The sequence below is a fragment of the Mustela nivalis genome, assembly GCF_964662115.1.
Source record: "Mustela nivalis genome assembly, chromosome: Y".
Taxonomy (NCBI): domain Eukaryota; kingdom Metazoa; phylum Chordata; class Mammalia; order Carnivora; family Mustelidae; genus Mustela; species Mustela nivalis.
The window spans coordinates 6,467,226-6,490,585 of NC_139041.1; positions in this window are offsets into that span (position 1 = coordinate 6,467,226).

The window sequence follows — 23,360 nt, forward strand, 5'->3', positions numbered from 1 at the left end:
CACCTCTTTCATTTCCTTGGAGATTCCCTACGCTCACTATCATGTTCCATCATTCTGCCTTCACTCTTAGAATTTGCCTCCTTATTTTCTAGGCTTGTTCTTCTGGTCCAGAATTGGATCCTCCACTTCTACCATGTTCCCGAAATTTGCATCCAGTCTCCTGCCAATCTTCTCTTCAGGAATACTTTAAGTGATTTTATATTTATCAGTTTTATCTCTGTGGTTCGAGACTCTCTAATATCTCCTCTGTTTTCTGATGTACAGCGAGTATCCAGGCCGCTGCTTTTAATCCCGCATTGGGCGTCCTCTATGTAAGGTTTCACTCTGACTGCCTAGTCCTAATCAGTCCTTCTTCCTTTACCTGGGAATCAATGATTCTTCCATCTTTGCATTGGATCTAAGTCTCTGTCACCTCTCTGTATTCGTTAAACTCATTCTGTTTTCTAACCTGAGGTTAATTTATTTAGGTGGAAGTGATCCGCGAGTGACCCAGGGCTGGCGCTTAAGATTTGTTGAGTGCGTGCGTGTGTGTGTGTTTGTGAGTGTGTATGTGGTATGCATGCCACCTGCTATTTGTGTTGTGACTGACTCTGTCCTGGAGGCCAGTCATTTGCAGTAGCTCTTCTTTCCGGCCATTTGTTGTTTTTAGGGTCCTGGCAGAATATGCTGAGGTTTACCTTGGTGGCCTCTTGTGTGCCTGTGAAAGCAGAAGCTCTACCAATTCAACAGAACGCAGGAATGCAGAATGCTGTGTTCAGAAGTAAACATGTGGTCAAAGCTTTCTTCTCGTCCCCAATGGACTAAGTATCTTGGACTGAGGAAGGCAGTCCTCCAAGTGTTCCACTGTTGGGATTTCGTGTTGGTTGGCTAGGCAGCCTCTGTCCTCACATACCTGTCTTGGCCAGTAGCTCTGTCTTGATGCTGCTTTTGCGAGAGCCCAAAATTTATTTTGTCCACATTGAGTCATCTCAACGAACACTGCCTTTCACGGAATCTCTCCCACGACTCATCATCTTCCCACTGCGTCTCTTTGTATTGTCTCTCTCTGATCATTGTCTCCAGGCTGTCTGCTCCTGGGCGCTTGTTGGTGTCATATGCAGGAAAAATATGGTGTTCTTTCAAGTTGATGTCTGCCAAGCCTGCTGATAGGAAAACCTCAGCCCTCAACACTTGTGTTGTCAAGTACTCGTGCCCTTCAGACCCTCTGTGTGTCACTGTCAATGGCACTGGGAAACAGGTTCCTTGTGCGTTCCCAGTGTGCCCTGCTCTCCTGTGATTTGGTCCTCTGCATGGGCTCCAGTCTTCTGATCCATGAACCAACCAAATCTCCCCTGAGCCATGTCTCCAACCTTCTCCCATCATCTCTGCAACTTCTGTTCTCTATCACTGTGGAGTTTACCTTGTAGGCTTCAGGTCAATTTACACCCCACTGCAGTTGTTGTGTTGATCTTCCTGTTGCCTTCATGGCTGAAGAAGCATGAGGTTATTAGACACTACTGCCATCTCACTGTCTTCCATGTCACCACAATTCGTACTGAGACATAAGCAAGAAGGAATTCTTCCACTTGTCTCTTATGGCAGTCTTGCGGAGAGCATTGGGCTTTGTCACATCTATCATTTTCAGAAAGACAACAAACAGACGATTTCACTAACTCATGACAGTCAAGAAACCTACGAAAAAGAAAGGGTATTGGAACAAACAGTATGACTCTAATGAGGAATTCAAATGGTGGTGTTTGTTGGAAGGCCGTTGTGTGAGAACACGGGTTTCTTGAAGAGGAGAAGAGATGACATACCTTGCAGGAGATTTTTTTGAAACCAATGGAATGTGATTTTTCAAGGCATGTTAAATTGAATTGCTACCCACAAGAGACTAAATTCCATTCTCTCGTATTTTAAAAATAATTGTGATGTGCAACACACACACACCACACAACATTAACACATGCACATGCACACATACATGAACACACACAAAGATAAGACATGCAAAAGATGGGGAGAAAGCGAGGAATCGTACCAATGAAGCCACCCCAAGAAAATACCATATAGGTGAAAGGCAAATAGAATCCAAGTGAGAATCCAATCGAAATGAGAAACTGAAATATTACCTATTAATAATACATTCAGTACTCAGGACTAAAGTCTCCCGTCCATACAAACAGTTGGTAGAAGTTGTTGAAATTCCAAAACAAAACAAAACAAAACAAAAAAAAGTTAGAAAACATTCATAAAAAAACAGCAAATATTAAAAAGCTAATCTTTCTGATGCCCATTGGAAATTTCCTTCGACTATAAAGATACTCATAGCTTGCAAGTGAAGAAATCGGGAAGACATCGGTTATGTATTTCCAAGGAGAAGAGAGCCAAAGTGTTTGTGCCTAAGTCAGAGAGAGTGATTTTATGCATTCGAGTTACAAAAGCTAAGCGGAAGGTGGTTTGTCTTGATGGAGCAACAAAACAACAGAAACCTGGAAGAATTGCCAACATATACACCTCGAGCACCAGTGTATCTAAACGTTGGAAGCCTATAAACACACAAGAACGGAGATGGTGACTTTTATCCAATACTGTTGGCAACTATGATATCCATATTAAGCACAAAACAGATCATCTGGATGGGAAGGTGCTAAGGAATAACAGATGTCCACATGGGCTCTCGAGACCACCTGAACTTTGGGGATCCATGAGAAAGATTGCGTCTCTGAGGACAATATGATATGTTCGTCCCAGCAGCAGACCTAACTTTGTCTATCAGGTCATGAGCTCGAGGCCAAATGCAGTCATAATTCATGGAAGATAAGTCAAAACCTATACAGTGCACTTATGATCACGAAGGTATGAAACCAGGAAGATATCACTTTCAAATTGGAAATACAGCCAGACACTAAAAGTTGGAAAACACAACACATTCACGAACTAGCAATGAATGTAAGAAAGAAAATCCAAAGGAAATGCAGAAAGAGCCATGAACGAAGGAATTCTAAGAAACTTAAAGGATGATGCCAAAACATTTTATGGGGAAACCATATAGGGATAAATGCATGTATTTCCAAAATTTAAAAACACCGAGAAATAAAGGCACCTAAAAGGATGACTGAAGGAACAAGATGAAGAAAAACCGAACTCCAAAGTTAACAGAGAAATTGAAATTAGACATGTGATTATCAAAATGAAGGGAATACAAACAAACCAATAGGAAAACCATCAGGTGATCTCACACTTGAGTTTTGACAACACGAACATCCCCCAGAAGCCATTACTGGGATAAAACAGGGAGACAAGCACACAGCTGCAAGTATGAAACCACATGACAACTGGTAGCAATAAAAAAAGAATAACCGAAGAGGCACATCCACACATTTATGTTAGCAAATCCAAGAACTGAGAGAAAAGGATAAATTTCCAGACACATAGAATCTTCCAAGATTAGATCAGGAAACCTACAAAATCTCAGCTCTCTAGTAGTGACGGAAGCATTTGAAGCAGTAATTGAACCCCTGCCAACACACAGAAGGCCGGGTCAAGGCATTTGCTTGGGCCACTCTTCTAGGTATTTAGTGAAGGCATTGTCATGTCCTCTCATCAAATCCAGAGTTGGAAGAGGCGGGTTCTATTTCATAAGGATACTCTAATTCACAAGGATAAAGACCCAATTCAAAGAAGGACATATTAGGAAACTCACCCATGTCATTTCAATAAGGAAAGATAATAAACAATATAATTATTTTCTTTTCTCCCTGTAACTTCTTTTGGTTTTGAGAGGGCCACATTGTTTTCCTGTGAATTGTTGCTGTTGTTGTTGCTGTTCTGTTGAGAAAGCCTGTCTATCATCCATCATCCGTTTTTGACAGAGTATTCACGGATGCTTTAGTTGCATGGACGTTCTAGTGCTCCTCCTAATACATGCCACAACTCCTGACCACCCATTAATCAGGTTCTCTTTTCGGTAACCGTCAGCTGGATTCTCAGAGTCCTGAGTCACTCCTGGTGGGTCTCCTTCTCGAACGTCTTGCCCTTCACTATTGCCTTTCTTTACTAAGTGTCAAGGTATTCCTTTGAGGCACATATTGTTGGAAGCCAGATGACATTTTCCTTTGTCTGCTTGCCTTTTCCATTTCCCATCAGCACGTCATGGGACATTCATGTCAAGGCAAGTTCCAGGGGTTTATTCACTTCAATGGCAGGGGAATACTCTGATCTCGAAATGGACCCAAACTTCTTTGATCTCCTGGTTGATTCAAGATTTCTATTTTTTAAAAAAATTTTAAAGTAATTAATTCATTATTTTATCAATATATATCTTATTTTTATCCCCAGTGATGCAGGTGTGTGAATCGCCAGGTTTACACAATTCACAGGACTAATCATAGCATATACCCTCTCCGCAGTCCATATCCTCACCACCCTCTCCTCTCCCCCCTCACCCAGCTACCCTCAGTCTAGATTTTGAGATTGAGTCTTTTATTTTTTGTCTCTCTACCAATCCCATGTTCTTTCATTTGTTCTTTTCGTACTCCCCAAACTCCCCACATTGCATCTCCTCTTCCTCATATCAAGGAGATCATATGATAGTTATCTTTTTCCGATTGGCTTATTTCGTTAAGCATAATACCCTCTAGTTCCATTCACGTCATTGCAAATGGCAATATTTCTTTTCTTTGATGGTTGCAAAGTATTACATTGTTTTTTGTGTGTTGAGTTTTCCAAGCTCTTTATACATATTGGATACTAGCCCTTTATTGGATATGTCATTTGCAATATCTTCTCCCAGTCTGTCAGTTGTCTTTTGTGCTCACTGTCTCCTTTTGATCTTGATAAAATCACAATAGTTCTTTTGTTTCCTTGCTTCTTTTGACTTTATTGATGTTCTGAGAAAGATGTTGCTGCAGCTGAGGTCAAAGAGGATGCTGCCTCTGTTCTCCTCAAGGATTTTGATGTAATCCTTTCTCACATTGAGGTCTTTCATCCATTGGGAGTCTATTTTTGTGTGTGGTGATTCAAGCATTCTTAACCAAGGAGCTTTTTAGCTTCCAAGTGTTTGAGTTCCTTAGGAACTTTTTCATGTGATTGATCTCCAGTTTCTAAGCATTGTGATCTGAGAATATGCAGGGAATATTCCCATTCTTTTGGTATAGGTTGAGTCCTGATTTGAGAGCCAGTATGTGGTCTATTCTTGTGAATGTTCTATGTGCACTTGAGAAAATGAGTATTCTGTGGTTTTAGGGTGGAATATTCTGTATATATCTATGAGGTCTATGTGGCCCAATGTGTCATTAAATGCTTTCTTTATGGATTTTCTGCTTGGATGATGTTAGGTAGGTTACGATCTCCTACTATAATGTATTCATGTCAATATGACTCTTTATCTTGACTAACAGGTTCTTATGTAATTGGCTGTTCCTATATAGGGGGCATAGATATTTACAATTGTTAGATCGTCTTGGTGGATAGTGATTGAGATCCATGTGCACTTGAGAGAATGAGTGTTCTGTTGTTTTAGGGAGGAATGTTCTGTATATATTTATGAGGTCCATCTGGTCCAATGTGTCAGTAAATGCTATTGTTTCTTTATGGATTTTCTTTTTGGATGATCTGTCTATTTATAAAAGAGGTGTGTTAAGATCTCCTACTATTAATGCATTGATATTAATATGACTTTTTATCTTGATTAACAGTTTTCTTATGTAATTGGCTGCACCCATATTGGGGGCAGAGCTATTTACAGTTGTTAGATCATCTTGGTTGATAGTCCCTTTAAGAATTATGTAATGTCCTTCTGTATCTCTGACTATAGTCGTTAGTTTAAAATCTAATTTATCGGATATGAGAATTGCTATGCCAGCGTTCTATTGAGTACATTTGCATGAAAGATGTTTCTCCATCTTTTCACTTTCAGTCTGGGTGTATCTTTAGGTTCAAAAGTCTCTCGTAGACAACATATGGATGGATCCTGTCATTTTATCCAACCTGCAACCCTGTGCCATTTTGGGGGGGCACATTTAGGCCTTTCACATTGAGAGTGATTATTGATAGATATATTTTTAATTGACATTGTGTGACCTTTGAAGTCTATCTTTCTGTAAATTGTCTCTATATTTCTGTTCAATGCTATTCTTAGGATTTTTTCCTCTTTTATAGAACCCCCATTAATATTCATTCAGTGTTGGCTTGGTAGTTGCATTGTCTTTTAAGCCTTGCCAGTCTTGGAAACTCTTTATCTCTCCATCCATTTTGAATCTCAGTCTTGCTGGATAAAGTATTCCTGGCTGCATGTTATTCTCATTTAGTGCCCTGAATATATCTTTCCAGGCCTATCTTGCTTGAGACGTCTCTGTGGAGAGGTCTGACGTGATTCTGATGGGCTTTCCTCTGTAAGTATGGATCCTCTATATACTAGTGGCTTTCAAAAGATTATACCTTCGATTATGATTCCTCATTTTGACTATCAGTTTTCTTGATGGTTTGTTTTTGTTATCTATAATCTTGGGAGGAGACCGTTAGGCCTCTAGTACATGATTGCTGGTTCAATATATGAGATTGGGAAATTTTTCATGAAGAACTTGTTTCACTAGATATTTGAGACTTCTTTCTTTATCCTTCCCTTCAGGGATTTCGAAAATTCTGACGTTGGAACGTTTCATGGCATCATTTATTTCCCTCATTCTTTTTCATGGTTTCTAAGCTGTTTGTTCACCATAGTATTAAAAGTCCTAGAAACAGCAGTCAGACAACAAAGAGAAATAAAAGGTATCCAAATTGGAAATGAAGAATTCAAACTCTTTCTCTTTGCAGATAACACGATTCTTTATATGGAAAACCCAAGAGAGTCCACCCCAAACCACTAGATCTCATAGAGCAATTCATCAACTTGGCAGGATACAAAGTCAATGTGAAGAAATCAGTGCTTTTCTTGTACAGTAACAATGAAAATACAGAAAAATAAATTAGAGTATCAATTCAATTTAGTATCGCACCAAGAACCATAAGGTACTTGGGAATAAACCTAACCAAAAAGGTAAAGGAATTGTACTCGAGGAACTACAGAACATTCATGAAAATAATTGAAGAAGACAAAAAAAGATGGCAGACCATTCCATGCTCTTGCATCAAAAGAATAAACAGTGTGAAATTGTCTATACTGCCTAGAGCAATGTATAATTTTAATGCCATTCCAATCAAAATTCCTCTGGTATTCTTCAAAGAGATGCAACAAATTTTGAATGGAATCAGAAGAGACCCTGAATTGCTAAGGAAATGTTGAAAAACAAAAATAAAATTGGTTGCATCACATTACTTGATTTCAAGCTTTACTACAAAGCTGTGGTCACTAAGAGAGAATGGTCCTGACATAAAAAATAGACACATAAACCAGTGGAATAGAATATAAAACCCAAATATGGACCCTCAACTCTATGGGCAAATAATCTTCGACAAAACAGGAAAAAATATACAGTGGTAAAAATACAGTCTCTTCAATAAATGGTGATAGAACACTGGAAAGCTATATGTAGGAGAATGAAACTCCACCATTCTCTTACACCATACACAAAGATAAACTCAAAATGGATAAAAGTCCTCAACGTGAGACCGGAATCCATCAGCATCCTAGAGGAGAATATAGGCAGTAATCTCTCTATATGAGCCACAGGAACTTCTTTCAAGATATGCATTGAGATATCAACTTACACCAGTTAGAATGGCCAAAATTAGCAAGACAGGAAACAACATGTGTTGGAGGGTATGTGGATAAAGGGGAAACCTCTTCCACTGTTGGTGGGAATGCAAGTTGGTGCAGCCTCTCTGGAGAACAGTGTGGAGTTTCCTCAAGAAATTAAAAATGGAACTTCCCTATGACTCTGCCATTGCACTCCTGAGTATTTACCCCAAAGATACAGATGTAGTGAAAAGAAGGGCCGTCTCTACCCCAATGTTTATAGCAATAATGGCGGGTCGCCAAACTGTGGAAAGAACCAAGGTGCCCTTCAACAGACAAATAGATAAGGAAGATGTGGTCCATATACACTATGGAGTATTAGGACTCCATCAGAGGGACGAATACCCAACTTTTTTATCAACATGGATTTGACTGGAAGAGATTATGCTGAGTGAAATAAGTCAAGCAGAGAGAGTCAATTATCATATGGATTCACTTATTTGTGGAGCATAACTAAAAGCATGGAGAACATGGGTAGTTAGAGGGAAAGGGGTCAAAATCAAAAGCTTCTGCACAGACAAGAAACAAAGAGGCAACTCACGGAGTGGGAGAAGATATTTGGAATTGACAGTACAGACAAAAGTTTGATATCCACGATCTATGAAGAACTCCTCAACCTCAACTCGCACAAAACACACAATCATATCAAAAAATGGGCAAATGATATGAACAGACATTTCTCCAATGGAGACATACAGAGAGCTGTCAGACACATGAAAAAATGTTCATCATCACCAGTCATCAGGGAGATTCAAATGAAAAGCACATTGACATATCACCTTACACCAGTTGAATGACCAAAATTAGCAATATCAGAAACGTGTGTTGGAGGGGATGTGGAGAAAGGGGAACCCTCTTACACTGTTGATGGGAATTCAAATTGGTGCAGCCTCTTTGGAGAACTGTATTGAGATTTCTCAAGAAATAAAAAATGGAGCTTCCCTGTGACTCTGCATTGAAAAAAAGGGTCATCCGTAACCCAAAGTTTATAGCAGCAATTCCCACGGTCGCCAAACTGTGGAAAGAACCAAGATACCTTCAAGGGATGAATAGATAAGGAAGATATGGTTCACATACAGTATGGAGTATTATGCCTCCATCAGAAAGGATTAATACCAAACTTTTATAGCAACATGGACTGGACTGGAAGAGATTATTCTAGTGAAGTAACTCAAGCAGAGAGAGTCAAGTATCATATGGTTTCATTTATTTCTGGAGCATAACACATAACATGGAGGACTTGAGGAGTTAGATTGTAGAAGGGAGTTGAGGGAAATAAGGGGAAGTGAACCATGAGAGACTATGGACTCTGAAAAACAATCTTTGGGGTTTGAAGTGGCAGGGGGTGTGAGGTTGGGGGAACCAGGTGGTGGATATTATAGAGGCCATGTATTACATGCAGCACTGGGTGTGGTGCAAAAATAATGAATACTGTTATGCTGAAAATTTTAAAAAAATAGAAAAAAGAATGGGCTTTTTGAATACAGAGAAGAAGAGGGATATCTAGATCCAATGCAAAATGGAAGAATCAACTGATGCCGAAGGCAAAGAAAAATTATCATGACCAGGCAATCGAAGTGGAACCTGTACATGTAACACGACCGCAAAAAGATGGAAAGCAGCAGCCAGGATACTCACTGTACATCAGAAAAACACAGAAGGCATTAGAGAGTCTTCAACCACAGAGATAAAAGTGATAAAAATAAAATAATATAAATTAATAAAATAAAATAAAGAGTCTCTAATGAAAGGATTAGGAACAGACTGCAGGCAAATCTCAAGAACCTGGAAGAAGCAGAGAATCAAATTAGTGTCCTGGATGACAAACACTGGAAAATAAGGAAGCAAAGACAATGAATAAGTGAAGAATGATGGAACATGACAATGAGATTAGGGAAATCATCAGCTCCAAGGAATGGGAAAAGGTGTTTATTGTAGGAGACCTTGGAGCGAGATAAGAAAGAGGGCCAAATATTTCTTTGAGAAATCAGAACTGAAATTGTCCCTCACCAGGGAGCAGAAACCGAGATCCATAATAAGAGTCAGAGAGGTGTCCCATAAACATCAACAGAAGTAGTGCAACAGGAGACATAGTGTCATTCCCCCGGCCAAGCTAGCAATGGTGGGATACTCTTTACCCAATTATGCGTGGGGAAGTAGTGTGTAAATAGCCAAGTCACTTACTTCAGAACAAGTTATAGCAGGTCTAGAAGCAGGTCATATAGAGCAAGCAACACCTGACCAAGCATTTTCTGAACAATACAGAGAAGTAGTTCTTGTCTAAAACTGTGAGGTATTAAAAAGAAAAAAGTTTGGGCCACTGTGTGTCCATCAGTTCAGAGGCGGGCTTTACTCTTCTCATGATCCAAGGGTCATGGCCTCGATTCTGGTCTCAGAGTATGCTAAGAGACAAGTCTGATCCCCCCTCTCCAGTGCCACTACCTGACAGTAATCTCTCTGTTTCTCTGTCAAATACGTGCATGTGCATCATTTGATAAAAAACAAATACAAAAACAAAAACATTTTACAAGGATTGACTGAGGCCAGAGGATGATTTATTTAATTTAGAACTAGGTCCCCATGGAATGCAGCCAGGTATAGAGTACTTCCCACCATGCTAAAATGCTAGACCTTAGGTCTGAGCTCCCTTGTTCATTCTCCTATTATTTGTCTTCCTGGATCTCCCCTCCAACCTGTAGCATACGGTGTGACTGTAGCATACAGTGGGACTGTCTGTCCCAATGTAATGGCCTTTTGTTGTCACATTGTTCATCCTCTCGGGGCTCCATGAGAACATGCCCATCTTCCTTAAGAGTTACTGTTTGCTTATCATCTGAAGGCATTTGAGGATAGTAATGAGAGGTTTAATGCAGTCTTCTGCTGCCATTTCTCCATTCAGTTTCCCAGAGGTAGCTGCAAAACCTGGTGGGAATGCTCAAGATTCTTAACATTTGAATCCACTTCAATACATCCTTTTGGAGATACACGTTTTCATCTTGAAATGGGAATTATTGTCTTTCTGATGGCTTCACTTGTGTTATAGGTCTCTTCCAAGCTATGTTTATCTTTAGTGGAAAGAAATCTCCTATGGGCAACGAAAGGACAAGCCTGTTTAGTTTTTGCTGTTTTATTGTGGCCCTTTTTTGCCTTTTTTTTTTAACTTTTAAATATTCCTCTTTCCAAAAATCTGTTTATAGGGAAATGAGAATTTAGTCCTGAATACTTAACTAATTATTGATAGGTAAGTAGTTAATGTTCTCATTTTCGATTTTCTTCAACTTGGATTCACTGTTCTTTTCCCCTTTATGGTATTTTTTTGGAGTTTGATTTTTTTAGAGCAATTCCTCACTTCCACCCCATATTTTGTGTGTCCTATTGGTGTGTTTTTTGTGTGTGTGTTTGTTTGTGTGTGTGTGTGTGTGTATGTTGTCTGTTTGTGTTTCACATAACACTAATAACAAAATTTCAGGAGATAGGAAGTCGGTCTTTTAAGGATAGCAATTCAATTTGATATGCCTTGAAAGATCACATTCGATCACTATCAGCCACAGTTCCTGCAAAGAATTTCCCAGGTAGTCTTCTATAACACATATTCTCACTAATCTGCCTTCAAACAAACACCAAATTGTGGGTGCCTGGTTAGAGTCATATTTTTTGTCCCCTTTTCACTTGATTTTTACCATGTTCCTTGAATACCATTAGAGAATAAAATTGTATATTTTTTGTCTTTCTGAGACTGATAGATGTAGTCCAATGCTCTCCACAACACTGCAGCATGGGCAAGTGGCAAGAATTCATTCTTGCTTATGGCTGGGTAAGAGTCTGCGGTGCTTTTGGAGGACAGTGAGATGGTAATACTATCTGAGAACTCCAGGCTTGTCTTCATCCAGAAACACAACAGGAGTATTACTACATTAAGTGCAATATGGCAGAAATGAACCTGAAGCGTACAAAGCAAACTCCACAGCAAAAGAGAAAAGAATTCAAAGAAACTTTGGCAGAAGCCTGGAAACATGGTTTTGGGAGACATGGGGAGTGCTTCAGAGGGCAGTGAGACAATGCAAAGGGCAAAGGCACAAGAGCGAGGAATACACTGGTAACTCACATAATCATGTTTCCCAATGCCAGTGGCTGCGACCAGCAGAGGGTCTGAATGTCACGAGTTCTTGCCAACAATGTGTCTTGAGTCCAGAGTTTTCAGATCAGCACTCTTGGAAGACATCGACTCGAGAGAACACTGTGCTGCTCCTGGAGATGACACCAACAAGCAAACAGATTCAGACAGCATGGAAACCATAATCAGAGACAATCCCAGGAGACATAGTAAAAAGATGGTTGGTTCTGGCAATGCATCCGTGAGAGCCAGTGTTCATGGAGATGACTCGATGGGGACAGAAGAAATTTTGGGCTCTTGCCCCAGTAACATAAAGACTGAGCTACTGGCCAAAGACAGGTCAGTGTTGTCATTAGCGGCCTAATCTGCAAACACAAAATTCCAACCATGGAACACTTAGGGAACTCCCTTCTGAAGTCCCAGTTGCTTAGACCCAGGAGAACAGACTCTACCATGGGGGACTAGAAAAAAGCGCTACCTATATGCTCTCCCCTGACCACAGCATTCAACAGGCGTTTATTCCATTGAGTTGCCTGAACATCTCCATTCACAAGCACACCAGTGCACTCCAAGCTAAGCCTCATCATATTCAGCCCAGACCCCAAACACTCCAAATGGCAGGCAAGGAGAGCCTCTGCAAATGACTGGCTCCAAGGACCAGGGACAGCCACAACACACAGCATGGGGCATGCATGCCACACATATGGGAGACTCCCTCAGGGGCAGCCCCTGGGTATACCATGATCTCATTATCCTAAAAAAAATACAGCCAGGATAGAAAACAAAATAGGCTTTTCAACTAATGAAAAGAAGACAGAGAGCTAGATCCAATGCAAAGATAGAAAATTATTTGATGTCGAGGAAAAAGAACAAGAAATGATCATGTGCAGGCAATTGAAGTTAAACTTCGACATGTAACACGCCCATTGGAAGATTGAAATCAGCAGCCAGGAGACTCATTGTACATCATAAAAACGCAGAAGACATCAAGGAGTCTCAAACCACAGACCTAAACGTGATTAAAAAAATTAAAGAGTCACTGGTGAAATGATTTGTAGCAGATTGGGTGCATAGTCCAGGAAGCTGGCAGAAGCAGAACATCCAAATAGTGACCTGGAAGAAAAAAACTGGAAAATATGGAAGCAAATCTGAAGAGACAAGAAAGGATGGTGGAACATGACAATTAGCTTAAGGAGGTCATCTTACTCCAAGAAAGAGGTGCCTATTGAAGGAGAATAGGAGTGAGAGATAAAAAGAGGGCTCAACTTGTCTTTGAGAAATCTGTGCTGAAAATGCCCCTCATCTGGTAGCAGAAACAGAGATCCAAATTCAGATGCACAGAGGATTCCCATCACCATCCACAGAAGAAGAGCACCACAAGACATAGTGTTATTCCCCCTGCAAAAGATAGCAATGGAGGAATACTCTTTACCCAAATATGCGTGGTAGAATAGTTTGTCCATAGCCAAGGCACTGACTTCAAGAGGACAATCTAGATCATCTCTTGAAGCAGGTCAGATAGCTCAAGCAACACCTGGACAAGCCAAAATCTGAATCGCCTGAATTTCTGAACAATGACAAAGCAGTGGTACTTGTGTAGAACTAGGAGGTATAAAGAAGCAAAGAATGGGTGCCGGGGTGTTTCCATCAGTTCAGAGGCAGGCTTAAGCATGGCATCGACTCTGGTCTCAGGTTCCCATAACAGGGGCAAGTCAGCTTTCCCTCTCCAGCTCCACCCTCTCATTGTGATCTCTCTGTCTCTCTGTCAAATACGTGCATGTGCATCATTTGACAAAAAAAAAAAAAAAAAAAAAAAAAAAAAAAAAAAAAAAAAACCAAAAAAAAAACGAAAACAAAAACAAAACAAAATCCAGTGTTCAAGGATTGACTTGGGCCAGATGACATTTTATTTAATTTGGACCCATTTCATATGGAATGCAGCCAGGTACAGAGCAACTCCTCCCATACTAAAATCCCAGACTTTTGCTCGGAGCTTCCTTGTTCATTCTCCTGCTCTTTGTCTTCCTGGATCTCCTCATCAAACTGTAGCATCCATTGTCTGTCCCCCGGTAGCTGCCCCTTGTTGACACATTATTCATCCTCTCCTGGCTCCATGAGAACATGCCCATTATAGGCAAGAAGCTCTATTTGTTTATCACATGAAACCACTTGGGGGATAGTCATGAGAGTTTTAGGGCAGGCTTGAGTTTCCACATCTCCATTCAGTTCCCCAGAGTGTAGCTGCACTAGCCTGTGGGAATGCTCATTGTTCTTCAACATTCAATTCCTCTCAAATGCGGCCTTTTGGATATAAAGGTAGTCATAATGATACGGGCATGAACGTCTTTAAGATAGCTTCACTTGGGCTATGGGTCTCTCCCAACATGCCTCGTGCTTGCTCCTGTGGACATAAAGTACATGAGTCCTTCCTGGACCTAAGGGTCTATGGTATAGAGTATGCCTTTGGTGCTTGGTCAGTTTTGAAGATTGGGAGGCTGTTTTGGCACAATTTCCATAGAAACTGTAGGTACTCGTGTCCTCGCTGTTGAAGACTCCAGACATGTCTTTGGTATGGTTGTGGGTGTTCTCTTTAAGCTTTCCATGGGTGGCCCTTTTCCTGGTCAGAAGTGCCCTGATTGGGTGGGAGGACCATACCCATATACAGGGCGTGGTATTACTTCACTAAGGCTTTGTTTGAGACCTGATTGCTTCTTGACCTTTGGCGGCTAAGGTAGAATGGCGGATTCTTGTCTTTATCCGGTGTCCATAGGGCTGATGCTGACAGTCACCCCCCAAAGACTACCAATTCGGACATGGAGAAGGTGACACCAACTTGCTTCACAAACAGCCTTGGTGGGAGACCCAGGTGCCTTCAGCGGTTTGGGAGGCTTGGGATCCCCTTGGCCCTCCCATGACTAAGCCAGCCAAGTATACTGCTCAGGTGTGGATTGATGATAAGTGCTTGCTATGACCTTTGTGACATCACAGAACTTGGCTTCACTGGAGCGCAGTCCCTCTCTGATGACTGTTGAGTCCTATGGCTTTAGGTAGGAAGTCCTGGGAAAGAGAAAGAGAGCCCTCTGAGCCTGATCAAGAACTCAGGTAGTCTTGAGTTTTAATGTCCCACTTCCCCTCTCTAGACAAAGAGAAAAGGAAATAACATTCAGTATACTATTCTTTAGGGCCAGAATTTCTCAAGATATGGTTAGATTTAATTATTTCCACTGCAATTTCTTGAGATCTCAATAAACAGTGAGGCATTTTGTGTATCAACGCTCTCCGTGGGGTTTGTCATCCTGTGGGTGAGAGTCCTTTCACTGCATCTTTTCCCTATGGGTCTGTGATAACTAAGGGATGGAAAGTCCATTTCCAAGGAAAAGTGTTAGGGCATAGATGTATTTTGCTTTCTGTTTCGTCATCTCCTAGTGTTCTCAAACACTAGTCATAAGGGATTAGGGCTATATCTACATATCTTTACCTTAAACACATTTGCAAAGGCTTCAAGAAGAGTGATATTCTGCATCAGAGCTAACTCTTATTTTAGAGCCCTGGAGAGCACTTTTTGTCATCGTTAGTTATCTCTACTTGCTGTGGTAAAGGGAATAGCCATGTTGACAAAGTCCCTTTAATCATCGGAAAAGGAACGGCCTATATTGATGGCCTGCAATCCCCACTCCAGCAGAGCTGTGGATTTAACCACAATGTCCTTGCAAAGATTCTTGGATAAAGAAAGTGTGGTCCATATTGTCAACAGATTATTTTTCAGCCATCAGGGAGGATGAAAACCTGGTACTTGCCTTTACATGAATGACACAGAACTGGGTCATGTGAAATGAAAAAGGGAAGCAAAGAAAAAAAAAAAAGGAAAATATCATATCATATGGCTTCCCTCGTATGTCCCAAGGAGGAATACCATGGCCCTTAGTAAAGAAAGAAAAACTGATGGGGAAGAAGTCAGAGAAGTAGACAAACCAGGGGTGACTCAGGTTCTGAGAACCAAGCTATGGGTTACAGAAAAGATAGTCATTTAGGGAATGAGGGAACTGGTTAATGGTTGTTGAGGAGTATGGCGTATATTAAAAGGAGCACTAGGTCATATATGGAACTGAAACATCCGTTAATAGTAAAAAAACGAATGACAGTAGATAGGCTGGTTTCAACAGAACAAAAAATATTAAAAGAAAAACAATCTGGCATTTGCAAAACTTGATGAGGAGAGACAGAGAAAAGGAAAGAACTATAATTTTACTATATTTACTTATTGAAATGGCATATAATTTATTTCCTATAGTGTCTTTAACTGAATTGCGTCTTTATACTTGTAAACTAGAGTCTCCCTGCCTCCATTTCTGGAATCAATAGAAGAAACAACCTTTCCTTCATTAAATGTCTAGAAGAGTTGCTCAGGAAAATGATTTGGACCTGGCCTTCTGTGTGGGGCAGAGGTTTGATTACTGCTTCAAATGCTTTAGTTACTACTAGAGAGCTCAGATTTTGTAGATTTACTGACCTAAACTTGGGAGTTGATATGTGTCTTGGAATAAATTCTTTTCTCTCAGTTCTTGGATTTGCTGGCATAATTGTGTAGAGGGGTATTCAGGGTTTTGTTTTTTTTTCCATCAGCTGTCATGTGGATTTATACTTTCAGCTGTGTGCTTATCTCCCTGTTTTATTCAGGTAATGGCTTCCCTAGTTTATTAAAGTTTTCAAAAGTGACGTTTGAGTTCTTTTGATTTTTTCCTTTTGGTTTGTTTGTGTTTCCTTTATTTCTATAGTCAAATGTAGTATTTCATTTTTTCTGTTAACTTTGGAGTTTGGTTCTTCTTATTATTATTTCTTATGGCATCCAGTTAGGTCGCTATTTTTCTGTGTTTTTAATTTTTGGAAATACACGCATTTAACCTATATTGTTTCCCCATAAAATGTTTACACATCATCCCGAAAACATTTTATGGGGAAACAGTATAGGTTAAGTTTCTTGGCTTTCCTTATTTCATGGCACTGTCTGATCTTCCTTTGGATGTTCTTTCTTTGATTCATTGCTAGTTTAGTAGTGTGTTGTGTTTTCCACCTACTAGTGTCTGGGTTTGTTTCACATTCATAAGTGATTTCTTTCCGTTTTCATACCTTCATGGGCATAATTATACAAGATACTTATTCTTCCATTCTTTCACTTAATATACTTCCATTAATTACGACTTGATTTGGACTCCAGCACACTATCTGTAATACACAAAGTTAGATCTGCCCTTTGGAAGAACTTCTCTTATGGTCCTCAGAGACAAAATTTTATGCATGTGGTCAGGTGGTCTAGAGACTCCATGATGATGTCTGTTACTTCTTACCATCTTTGCGTCTGGATGATCTGTACTGTGTTGAAATAGGATATCGTAGTTCCCAACAATATTGGATTGAGGACCCCGTCTCCCTTCCTTTATTTTAATATGGTTTTAACATTTAGATACACCCATGTTGGTGGTGTATATATTGGCAAGTCTCTCAAGTTTCTGATGTCTTGATGCTCCATCAAGACAAAACACCTTCCGGTAATCTTTTGTCCCTCAATGTCTTAACTTAACTTCCTTCTCTTTGTCATTTGCATAACCTATGTCTTCCCAATTCCTTCACTTTCAAGATATGTGTATCTTCATATTCTTTGGAAATCTCCTATGGGTAACAGAAGGTCGAGCTCGTTTACTTTTTGTTGTTTTCTTGTGGAAAGTTTCGCCTTTTTTTTTTTATCCTTTATTTCTTCTTTTTTTTTTTTTTTTTTTAATTTTCATCCAGTTCAACAATCTGTTTGTAGTGATGGGAGAATTTAGTCCTGAATAGTTGAACTAATTATTGATAGGTAAGGAGTAAACATTCTCATTTTGGTTGATTTCTGACTTGTATTCTCTGTGCCTTTCCCCTGTATATCATTTTATTTGGTGTTTGCTTCCTTTATTGTGATTCCTCTCTTTGTCCCCATCTTTTGTGCATCTTATCTGTGTGTGAGTGTGTGTGTGTATTTGTCTGTGTGTGTTTCACATAACATTTATAATTAAATTTGAAGAGGTAGTAAGTTGGTCTTTGGATAACAATCCAATATGACATGCTTTGAAAATTCAGAATCCATCACTTTCAGCCACATATCCTACAAAGTATGTCCCAGGTAGTCCTCTTTTATAAACACATATTCTAAGAAACCTACCTTCAAACAAACGCCATAATTTGTGTGCCTGTTTAGAGTTGTCTTGTTTGTACATTTTTCCTATGCTTTTTCACACATTTCTTGACTAATATGAGAGAGTAAAATCGTATGTTATTTGTCATTCTGAGACGGATAGGTGTGACATAGCCCAATGCTCTCCATAACACTGCCACATGGGGCAAGTGGCAAGAATTCATTCTTTCTAACTACTCAGTAAGAATCCGAGGTACCTTTGGAGGACAGTGAGATGGTAGTAGTGTCTGAGAACTCAACGCTTTCTTCAGTCATGAACACAAGTGGAGGATTACCACATCATCTACAACTTGGTGGAAACTGAACTGAAGCCTACAAACTAAACTCTATGGCAAAAGAGAAAATAAGTTGCAGAAACTAGGGGAGATGATTGGAGACATGGCTTAAGAAGACATGAGCAGTTGGTGTTTCAGAGGGCAGTGAGCCTATGCAAAGGACAAAGGCACAGGAGAGTGGAGCATACTGGGAACTCACAAGGAGCATATTTCCAAATGTCATTGGTTGTGACACTGGTTTCTCCTGGAGAGGACACCAACAAGGAACCATATGCAGACAGACTGGAAACCATAATCAGAGACAATACCAGGAGAAACAGTGGGAAAATGGATGATGAGGATATTAGCTGCGTAACCTGTAAACACGAAATCCCAAGCACTGGAACACTTTGGGATGCTTTCCTCAGTCCAAGTTGCTTAGTCCCAGGAAAGCAGACTCTCCTGTAGTGGACTGGAAGAAAGCCCTGCCCTCAACCTCTTTTTTGGCCATTACACTCTGTAAGCCTTTATTCTGTTGAGTTGGTTGAATGTCTCCTTTCACGGGCACACCAGAGCCCAGCAAGCTAAACCTCAGCATATTCAGCCCAGACACCAAACACATCAAATGGCAGGAAACTAGAGCCCCTGCAGATAACTGGCCTCTAATACAGGGGGAAAGCAACAACACAACATCAAAGGGCATGCATGCCACACACACACACACCTTAGATTCTCTCAATGGCCAGCCCTTGGGCACTCCACCACCTCTTCTTCCTAAATAAATTACTCTCAGTCTAGAAAACAGAATTGGATTTTGAGTACAGAGAAGAAGACAGAGATTTAGATACTATTCAAAGATGGAAGTATCAATTGATGCCAAGGAAAAGAAACAAAAAAATGATCATGTCCATGCAATACGAGTGAAACCTCTACAAGTGTCACGCCCAATGGAGGATCGAAATCTATAGCCAGGATACTCCCTGTACATAAAAAAAAAAAAAAAAAGACAGAAGACATCAGGAAGTCTTTAACCACAGAGATAAAACTGATTAAAAAAAGATAAAATAAAGAGTTCATGATGAAAAGATGGGTAGCGGATTGGATGTAAAGTCAAAAAAGCTGACAGAATCTGAGGATAAAATTATTGACTTGAAAGAATAATACTGGAAAATAAGAAAGCAAATCCAAAGAGAGAAGGAAGAATGATTGAACATGACAATGAACTTAGGGAATCATCTATTCCAAGGAATGGAAAGATGTGCTTATTTTATGAGAACTAGGAGCAAGAGAAAAGAAGACCTCTGAACATTTCTTTTTTTTTTTTTTTTTGATAAATCACTCAGAAAATGTCCCTCTTCTGAGATCAGAAGCAGTGATCCAGATTCAGGGGCAAAGAGGACTCCCAACCACTGAAGCAGAGCAACACAAGACATAGTATCATTTACCAAAAAAATCTACAATGGAGAAATTTTATGTACCCAAATATGCGTGGGAGTGTAGTTTTTCCATAGTCAATCACTAACTTCAAGGGAACAAGCTATATCAGCTTCAAAGCAGGTCAGAAAACTCAAGCAACACCAGCCCAAGACAAAATCTGCATCCCCTGAATTGCTGAAAAAGACAGAGCAGTGGTTCTTGCCTAGAACTAAGAGGTGTTCAGAAGAGAAAGACTGGGTCCAGAGTTTGTCCATCAGTTCAGAGATGGCCTTCTCTCATCTCATGATCCCAGGGCCATGGCATTGACTCTGGTCTCAGGTTCCCTTCTCAGGGGCAAGTCAGGTTCTCTCTCTCAAGCTCCACCACCCCATTGTGATCTCTCTGTTTCTCTGTCAAATACGTGCATGTGCATCATTTGAAAAAAAAACAAAAACAGAACCAGGGTACAAGGATTCAATGGGGCCAGAGGAGGTCTTATTTAATTTGGACCTAGGTCCCTATGGAATGTAGCCTGGTACAGAGCACCATCCTAAAATGCCAGACCTTGGCTCTGAGCTTTTTTGTTCTTATTGTTTGTGTGTGTGTGTGTGTGTGTGTGTGTGTGTGTGTGTGTGTTTTGTTTTTTGTCTTCCTGTATCTTCTCACAAACCTGTAGCTTCATAGTCTGAGCTGGTGTAATGGCCCCTTGATTATGCATTGTTCCTCCTCTCCTGGATCCATTAGGTTATCCCTATATTCTCCAAGAGACACTGTTTGCTAATCACTTCATACCATTTGTTGGATGGTAATTGGAGGGTTAAGGCAGGCTTGTCCTGCCACATCTCCATGCAGCTCCCCAGAGGGTAACTGCACCACCCTGTGGGAATGCTCAAAGTTCTTAGACATTCGACATTCAAAATCTCTTCAATGTGTCCTTTTGGAGATACAGGTTGTCATCCTGAAACAGGCATGAAAGTCTTTCAGATGGCTCTAATAGGGCTATGGCTCTCTTCCAACATCCTCCATGTTTGCTCCTGTAACACCAAGTGCATGAGTCCTTCTTGGACCTAAGGTCCGAGGGTGTAGAGTCTGTCTTTGGTGCTTGGTCAGTTTTGAAGTTTGGGAGGTAGATTTAGCATAATTTCTCGAAATGCTAGATGTACTCAAGTCCTCACTGTTGAAGACTTCAGACCTGTCTTTGGCATGGTTGCAGGCGTTCCATTTAAACTTTCCTTGGGTGGCCCTTTTCCTGGACAGAAGTGCCCTGATTGGGTGGGAGGACCATACCCATGTGCAGGGTGCAGAGTTCTAACCCTTAGGCTTTGATTGCAGCCTGATTGTTACTTGGTCTTTCATGGGAAAGATGGAATGCTGAATCCTTGCATTTCTTCGGAGTCCAGAGGGCCAGTGCTGATAGTCATGACCAAACTACAAATTCGGGCATGGAGAAGGTGACAACTCGCTTTGCAAACTGCCTTGGTGAGAGACCCAGGCGGATCCAGTGGCTTGGAATTGCTTGGAATACTTTTGGCCCACACATGACTACTCCAGGCAAGTGCAGTTATGAGGAGTGTTTTCTATGTCTTCAAAGCTTTGTGACATCACAGAAGCTGGCTTTACTGAAGCAGCAGTCCCTGTTTTATGACCTTTGAGTCCTATGGCTTTAGGTAGGAAGCCCGGGAAGAACTAAAAAACAGTCCTCTGAGCCTAATCAAAAACTCAGGTTGTCTTTGTGTTAATGTCCCACTTTCCCTTTCTAGACAAAAAGTAAAGAGAATGACCTTCGGTATACCATTGTTAAGGCCAATATTTCTCCAGAAATGGCCAGGTGTTACAATTTCCACTTCAATTTCTAGAGATTTCAAGAAACAGTGAAGCATCTTGGCTATCAATAGCCTTCCATGGGGTTTGTGATCCTGTGCGTGAGAGGGTCCTTTGTCAGTGTCTTTCCCCTATGAGTCAGTGAAGACTAAGAGACGGAAAGTCTGTTTTCAAGAAAATATGTTAGGGCATGGATGTATTGAGATGCCTGTCCTAATCTCCTAGTGTTCTGAAACACTAGTCATAAGGAAATAGGGTTCTGTCTACTCGGCTTTAATTTAAACACTTTTACAAAGGCTTCAAGTAGAGTGAAATTCTGCATGATAGCTAACGCTTAAGGAAGAGCCTTGGACAGCACATCTTGTCAGCATTAGTTAACTTTATCTGCTCTGGCATTGGGTATACCAATGTTGACCAAATATCTTAATCTGAGAAGAATGGTCTATATCAATGGCACGCAATGCCCACTCAAGCAGAACTGTGGAATGAGCCACAATGCTCTTGCAATGACTAGTAGATAAAGAAGGTGTGGACCATGTTGACAACACAGTATTCTTTTGCCCTCAGGGACGATAAAACCCTGGTACTTGCATTGACATGAATGCCACATGGCTGGGTGATGCAAATTGAAAAAAGCAAGCAGACAAATGGAAATATCATATGACTTCTCTTGCATGTGCCCTAGGAGGAATGCCATGGCCCTTAGAAAGGAAGGGAAACCAGAAGGGGAATAAGTCAGAGAAGGAGACAAACGAGCAGTGACTCGGGACTGTGAGAACCAAGCTGAGGGTTGCAGAAAGGAATGACATGCAAGGAATGACGGAACTGGTGTTGAGGAGTTGTGGCATATATTAGCATGATCACTAGGTTGTATATGGAATGAAAGCATTCATGAATATTCTGTCAAAAACGGATGATGGATGATAGGCTTGCTTCCTCAAATAACAAATAAATTAAAGAAAAACAATCTGTACCTTTCAAAACAAAATGAAGACAGACAGAGAAAAGGAAAGAAGTGTATTTTAATTATCTTTACATATCTTTACGTATTTGCATTCATTCAATCTGCTATCAATCTTTTCATCCAGGACTCTTTTTTATTTTATTTTATTTTATTTATATTATTTTTATCTCTTTATAATTGTGTGGTTCAAGACTCCCTGATGACTTCTGATTTTTCTGATGTACAGTGAGTATTCTGGCTGCTGCTATCAATCCCCCATCAGGCACGTTACATGCAAAGGTTTCCCTTTACTGCCTGGACATGGTCATTTCTTGTTCTTTTACCTCGTCATCAATTGATTTTACCATCTTTGCATTAGATACAGGTCTCTGTCTTCCTCTCAGTAATGAAAAGCCCATTCTCTTTTATTGCCTGAGCGTAATATCTTTAAAAGAAGAGATCATGGAGTTCCCAAGGGCTGGCCCTTTTGGGAGTCTTAGGTGGGTGTTTCATGCATACCCTCTGCTGTTGTGTTGTTGCTGTCCCCTGTCCTTGAAGCCAGTCATACACAGAGGCTCTCTTGCCTGATGTTCAGAGTGTTTGAAGTCTAGGCTGAATAGGGTGAGGATTAGCTTGGTGGGCTCTGGTGTGCCTGTGAAAGGAAACATTCAACCAACACAACAGAATGAAGCCTGCAGAATGTTGTGGTCATGAGAGAGCATGTGGGCAGGGCTTTCTTCTAGTCTTCTATGGGAGAGTCTGTTCCCCTGGGATTAAGCAACTTGGACTGAGGAAGGCTGTCCCCCCAGTGTTCCACATTTGGAACTTCTTGCTTGCAGGTTAGGCAGGAAATTCCCTCACCGTCCTGT